General features: G+C 36.0%; 1 pseudogene; it reads left to right on the top strand.

Annotated features, from left to right (window-relative positions):
- The first annotated feature begins 6,449 nt into the window (after nucleotides 1-6,449).
- Nucleotides 6,450-6,567, top strand: LOC114025486 (annotated as a pseudogene).
- The last annotated feature ends 881 nt before the right edge of the window (nucleotides 6,568-7,448 follow it).

The following is a 7,448-nucleotide window of genomic DNA, read 5'->3' as shown; positions in this document are numbered from 1 at the left end:
ATATTAGTTGGGGACAATTATTATCTATTTTGTATGTGGTCTTTGATCTTGTACATATTAATTGATTTACAATCATTTAAACACTATGGCATTAATGTTGATTAACTGTATTTGTTCTGTCATACTTTTTAAAGGCAACTGACATGTTATGTACAAATTGAGTCACATGCATGTAATATTTTATCCATATAAATAATTCAGATTTGTTTAAAAAAAGTCATTAGACATAGCAGTTGGTTTTGATTTTATGAGTTTTTAAAAATTTTAATTATTTGAGCTTTCTTTTATGTTTATGCATTGCAAAAATAGTTTATATTTTGTAACAAATAAAGCTGTGCTATTAATGGTGACAAAAAGATTTTTGACAGTATTTTTGAAAACTGTAGTGTTATTCATATCTGATAATCTCAGTCATATTACTGTTTTATCAGTAGAGTAGTATTACAAGTTTTAGAACGTTAGCTGACACAGATCATGGAGAACTTTAGGTTTTTTGTGTTATAGTCTTAGAAGAATTTGGTCTTTGAGTACTGAGAATACAATGAGCTTATGTTGTAAACTAAAGGAAGGATGCTCATTTGGTTTCATTTGATTTCAAGAATCTTGAATATTGAGCTTTTGAAACTTGAGTCTTGTAACATGTTATGGTATTAAATGAATTGTTTAAACGATTACTATTTCAAGGATATTTCATGTATTACTTTTTGAATGAATTTCATTGTTTATAGTAAGTTTGTGTTATGATAGTCTTACAAATATGTGAACTTCAGGCAAATAGGATATGTGAAAAAAAAAGAGATAGGAATTCCTTCCCTTATTGAACTTGAAAACTATAGAAGCCCCCTTTGAGGGTGACACATGACTGAGGAAAATGACTGTAAATGACAATGTCAGGAGAAGTTTCACAAGAATTCAATTGCTAGGGGCAGGTAGGTGGCACAGTAGATAGAGCTCTGGCCTTGGAGTCAAGAGGACCTGAGTTCAAATCCAGCCTCAGACATATAACACTTACTAACTGTGTGACCCTGGGCAAGTCACTTAACCCCGATTGCCTCACCAAAAAAAAAAATTCAATTGCTAAAGAAGAATCTGAGGTCGTGTGTCTAATGGACTCAGGATTGAGACTACTGTAATGGTACCACTTGGAACTTTATATGAAGAATACTATTAATATTGAGGGTTTAAATAAGCATAGATTTGGGAATATGGATGTAATGATTTCAACTACTTCTGCCCACAGAATGTCAAGGATGTGAAAAAATGGATGTAATGATTTCAGCTACTTCTGCCCACAGAATGTATCTTTTTGATTTGTATTTTGTGGTAATGCTGTACACATAAAATTGGTTTTGTCTGTTGGTGGATAATAACTATATGTACAGGGTATTCCAAAAGCTTAAAATTGCACTAAGACTTTGGAGTCATCCTGTCTATCTAATTATATGTATCTAGATATGTGTGCTTATTCTTTTTTGATACTAGCCTTTCAGAAGACCTGTAGATTAATGAATAACCAGGCAGATATTAGGCATGCATTTTGATAGGAAGTCATGATGATTGACATCATAAACTCAAGAACTGGAGGATGATTATGAGACCTCCTCAGCTCAACTATTGTTGAGAAAATCATACCTAAGATACATTCTTTAAAAGACATTGTTTGAATAAAAGTGGGAATGGCATTTCCCCTCTTCCCTTGATCCAGCATCATGGAGAGGTGGTCCCCAATAGGGGATTTAAGATTAAATTTAAGATTAAACTTTATGTTATGTTATGTTATGTTATTAAACTTTATGAATGGTGATGGCATATCTAGCAAGATGGAAGAATGAAAGTTTCCAACTAACCTACAGTCTCTTCCTACCGTCTCAGAAATAGTGAGAAATGTATTAATGAAATAAAAGAACAATCAAGGGAGAACAAGGAAATCCCATGTGTTAATGTCCACGGAGGTGAATGGAGTAAATGACAACATTATTAGCATTACCACTCTGTTAGCCTCCAACTTCTATAATCTCCCTCTGTTTCCAGGAGACACAGAGTCAAAAGAAATTTGGAAGGGACAGTAGATGGAACAGAAAATCACCAAAGGTCTCACTGGCAACTACTAGGTGAATATCCTTTCAGCATCAATTTAATCAGAGCTCACTACTCAACAGAGGTAAGTATATATAGGAGTTAAGCTGAAGGTGTGTCTATGGTGATGTGGAATTGGGGGTGGGGGTAAAAGTGGAGGAAGGGCAGAGATACTGAAAAAATGAACATGTAAAGAAAAACTAATGATGAAAAAAAGTCATGAAGTAAAGTAATTCTAGGATAAAACTCAGAAGTGGAAAATAATTCTGTAATAATGGCAACTATGAACTATTCTATTCCAGTTCATCTGTCACCTGTTGCTACCCCTATGGCTAGGAAACTGCCTTTACTTGCAATCCCATCTATTCTTGTATTAGTAAATCTGGCAGTAAAATACCCCTAGTCCTTCCCTCTTGTCCTCATTCTCTTCAACCCTTCTCCTCCCATAGCCCATCTCTACTATGTCCAGGCCTTCCTTTGTGTCATATGGAATTCCTATTTCACAACTAACAAATTTCCCTTTATTTTGTATCTCTTTCTCTCATTTTCCTTCCATCTACTTATACATAGAAATTCTTCCAGATGACATCTTCTTGAGCACAGGCTGTATATTTCATTATATCCCCATCATCATAGTCCTTGAGAAGGAGTTGCAATATTCCTTGCTCTCCATTGACCCTCTCAGACTCCTTTTACTGCCTTCACTCAGCAACCTTTCCTCTGAAGTATATCTATTCAAACTTATCACTCAATATATATCATGGTGGCTATTAGTTATTGATCCTCAGGTCATTCTTCCTCCTTTCTTAAGGAGTTCAGTACTTGGTATTCACTGTCTTCTTCTCTTTCTTCAGTCATATCTTAAATTGAGCAGCTTCAGTATTCATGTTGATACTCAAACACCAAAGGTTCCCAGTTCCTCAGTCACCTCAGATCTCATGTCATCCACTTCATTCATACAGAGGGATAGTTCTACATAAGATCTCACTATTATCCACAAAAGTGGATGAAAAGAGATAATATTTGTAAAGTGCTTAGCACAGTGCCTGGCACATATCAGGTGCTATAAATGCTAGCTATTATTATTATTATTAACTAGTTAAAAATTCTGACATTCTTGTCAGGTCATAACATCCAATCCTTCTATTCAGTCCTTTCTCAAGATCTTATCTCTGTAGTGACTTCACTTTACTCTATTTCTAGTATCAACCCTATTTTTAACCAGTTTCAATTCACATTGTCCTTTACTATCAAATCTCTTGCTCCAGTCTCCTACCTGTTGCTTCCTCAAGCATGGATTTGATTTGCCTCTTCTTCTCCCACCCAGGTACTGCTTAATACAGCTAGAATAAGTTATACAACTGAACTGACCAGGTACATACACAATGAATTTATAGCATCTAGCCTCATCTGGGTCCTGACTGCAGGAAGGAAATCCTTTTATTCTGCTACTTCCTAATTGATTACCTGTCCCACCTCTCAAAAGGGATCCCAGTACCCAGGTTCGTTGATGTTATTTTCAACTCCACACTCTTCCTCATACTATCTATCTAATCTGTTGCCAAATCTTTCTATTTCCAGCTCCACAATATCTCTTGCAACTACCCAACTGTCATTACTAATATCCACCATGTAAGATGTACTAATATCCATCATGTAAGATCAGGCCTTTATCACCTCTCATCTGTACTAGTGCAATGGCCTCTTGAAATCTCCTCCCTGCCTCAAGCCCCTTCCCATCCCAATCAGTTTTGATTATTGGTTGAAAAAAGAGTATCATCGATGAACAGATTTTGACAAAATCTGTCTCAGAAAATATCACATTAACAATAATATTGACTATTTTATGTAATAAACATGAAATGCCAAAATGATTTTTTTATCAAATATCTCCATTGCATATTGAGGATTTAAGTTTTAATTAAATTATAACACATTTTAAAATTTATTTAAATAAAATATAATCTAAGGAAATTATTTGTGTGAATTGTTCTATGAAAAGGAGGGGAAGACTTTTTATCAAAAAGGAGTCTTGGCTATATAAAGTTAGAAACTACCTCCCTAAGGGGTTGAGAAGACAGTACAGTTATGAAATGGAGGCAGCAAGAAAGTCAACTCTTTTAGCAGCTTAGGGGAAAAAAGAAAGTTGGGGGAGCTATATAAAGTGAATAAAAGGGGCAAATAAATTTCTTTTGTTTTTTTTAAGTGGTAGACTGAGCATGCTTTCAAGAAGAAAAAAAGGAAGCTAATAGAAGGGGAAAGATTTTAAATGAGAAAGAGGAGAATGGTTAGTTGGACAAACTACAAAGAAATTGAAGATTTAGGGTCAGGGTATAAGTAAAGTAGTTAGCCTTACCAAGGTCCATCTCTTCCTTGGACACTGAAGAATATGAGGAAAAATTGGATGAAAATGCATTGGTGCTTAGAAACAAAGAGTAGGAGAGATGAAAGAATTTATGCAAATGGGTTTATTGTAGCTTATTGTTGGGTTGTTTCAGTTGTGTCCAACTCTCTATGACCCCATTGGGGTTTTCTTGGTTAGATTGGATAGGCAATTTTGTATAATAGAATTAGGAGGAGATTTGGAGTCAAAAGCATGTGTTCTAATCAAAGTACTGCTACTTACTTGTGTGTATTATTAGATAAGTCTCTTAACCCCTTTAGGCCTCTGTTTCTTCATCTGTAAAATGAAGGGGGCTGGTCTAGGTGATCTACAAGATGTTTTCCAGCTATCACTTTATGGTCCTATAATTTGCTCAATAAAGTAAAGGGATGATTATCTGCTGGAAGAAGAGTGGGAGAAGAATAGGGTGCTTTAAGATCAAGAAAGTCTAATAAAGGTAATAAGTGATGTTTAATACAGAGTTAACCATGGAAGAAAATAAAAAAGGTATTTTCTTGCATCAATGAGGGTCCCCTTAGCCTTGGGATTTGGAATAGAGAAGACAAACATTAGAGATAACTAAGATTGAAGATTTGATGAATATGAAAAGCAGTGATCAAAGGTATAAGGGAAGCAAAGCTATAGGTGATAAATAATATGGTTGGATTATTCATAACAGTTCAGTAAAGTGGGAAAAGTGAGGAAAGAGCAGAGGTAATAGATTAGGAGGGTGGAAAGACTTGAGAGACTGAAAGTCATGTTGAGGATGAAGAATAGGTTTACAAGGAGTGAGGCAGAAGGAGAGAATATGATCAGAAATGTAAATTTCAAGTGCAATGAATACAATGTTTAAATAAATTGTCAATACTGTACATTTTAAAATGAGACAAAATGCTTTATGAGTTACAAAGAATTTACTTGCCTGCTATATCACCCACATGCTTCTCTCAAGAAGAACATTGTAATTATTAAACATCTACACAATTCAGATGAAAAGTGAAGGATATGACTACATGCAACTGAACTTTAAAAGAACAATTTTACATAAAAATAATTTTGTTATTCAAATTGGAATTTTTCCAAGAAAAGGAAGTTAACACTGCTTACACATGTCATCTAGTCATATATTCAATTACTTTGATTTAAAAAAAGGTTTTGATAACATGTAAAAAAAATCCTGTTCTGAGGTCGTTAAATATGAACCACTGGAATAGATGAAGAACTGTCTAAGATAGCCAAGTTAGATGGTAAGCAATAATAGCTTCATACAGTGTGGGAGGGACTATTGAAGGAATATGGACAGCTGAGAATTATTTTTCTAGCAAGAAACTAACAAAAAAGAAAACACAGCTGTACAAAACATCTAAAGCAAAGTCCTCATTTTGTGGTTTGGAACCCAAAGGCAACTCTTTTATTGCCTAGAAATGCTGCTTTAGAGACTCCTAGAACAAGTTACATAGCACAGCCAGCTGATAGCAACCTGTCCCTGCTGTCAGACCATGTGTAGACAAACAAGTCTATAGTGATAACAGTGGTTGACTTATACCATCTATTAGTTCAAGTTCTGCAGTGGAGATATTAGCCAGTGACAAAGGACACATCAGACCAGTCACTAAATTAACTTATGATGTTACAGCTGAATCTAAAGAAATAATTACCTACAAATCTGAGTGCCAGTACTAGAAATTATTTAAGTGAAGTGTGCCTTGTGGAAAATTGCATGTGTGTATTGCTAAACATGTTAATTACTGCATGTTTGGACATCTTTGTTTATTGTTTTGCTGTTACATTCATTCAACTATGTTCTTCATCATGTTCATGCTACAATGATAAATTAATTATTTTGCTCATTATGGATATACTAATTGTTATGGTTATGCTATGTTTTACATAACCAGCTAGGTGGTATAATGGATAGAGCATTGGACTTAGATTCAGGATGTCCTGAGTTTACATCTAGCTTCAGACACTTACTATATGACCCCCATATGTATTGTATGAAAGGAGAATAGGTTAGTACTACCCTTGATAAGGATGCAAAAGGTCCTAATGGCCTTTACAACACATATATAGTTAAGCCTACTCTGTGACATCTAACCATGTTTTCTGGGGTATATGGAGGTGTTCAGGGAGGATTAGCACCTGTGGTGTGAGGGCTTGCCAAATCCTTTTCAGGGCTGCTCATTAGCCTTTGGTGTCCACCTCTCACCCCACTCTCACCTGTGGCTCCAAGAAGCTGTAGCATGTGCAGTAAACACACCTGGTAAAACTGTCTTGACAGTCTGGCCAAACCACGTTGAGGGTAACTGACAGGCCTCAAACTGATCAGTGAGTTAGGAGGATGTCTAACCCCAAGCATGTGAAGACCTCCTGGGAGAATGGACGGATGAGAATTTTGTTCCAATGCCCATGAAGGCAGCTGAAGCAGGCACTGTATAGTACTTAGAGCTTGGTTAGACGTCAGAGATGCCAAGGTCATCCACTGTATCTCAGTTGTTGTGAATTTTGTCCTGCCATTGGACTTTGATGACTCTGGAAGAGAGAGTGAGGCACATAACTGCACAACTCTGCCTCACTTAAATCCAATTCACATGCAAGTCAAGACATGACGCATGATGTCATTGGTCCTCTTTGAAAACAAAGGATGAACAACAACAATGTGATTCCCCCAGCTGACCCCTCATTCTGTGAAGTAACCAAAGAAGGTAGACTTTGCTCTGAATACCCCATGAAGAATCATATCCTTATAATGCAAACATCTCGTGTATGATAAATATAATTCTAAGCCTTATGCCCTTGAAGATAGCAGAGCAAGGGCATGCTTACCCTGTCATGACTGTCCTCCTAATCCCCCCAAAAGTGGAACTCCAGCTGACCCAAGACTTGGAATTGGGCATTCCAGATTCATCTATAAATCCCTGTTATACACACATGGTTCTTTATTACACAGAATCAATGTTACCCTACTAAGAAACTAAAAAAGACTAGA

The sequence above is a fragment of the Vombatus ursinus genome, unplaced genomic scaffold, assembly GCF_900497805.2.
Source record: "Vombatus ursinus unplaced genomic scaffold, bare-nosed wombat genome assembly UNPS02014830.1, whole genome shotgun sequence".
NCBI classification, from domain to species: Eukaryota; Metazoa; Chordata; class Mammalia; order Diprotodontia; family Vombatidae; genus Vombatus; species Vombatus ursinus.
Note: the sequence above shows the minus strand (reverse complement) of the source record. Positions and strands in the feature narration are given on the sequence as shown.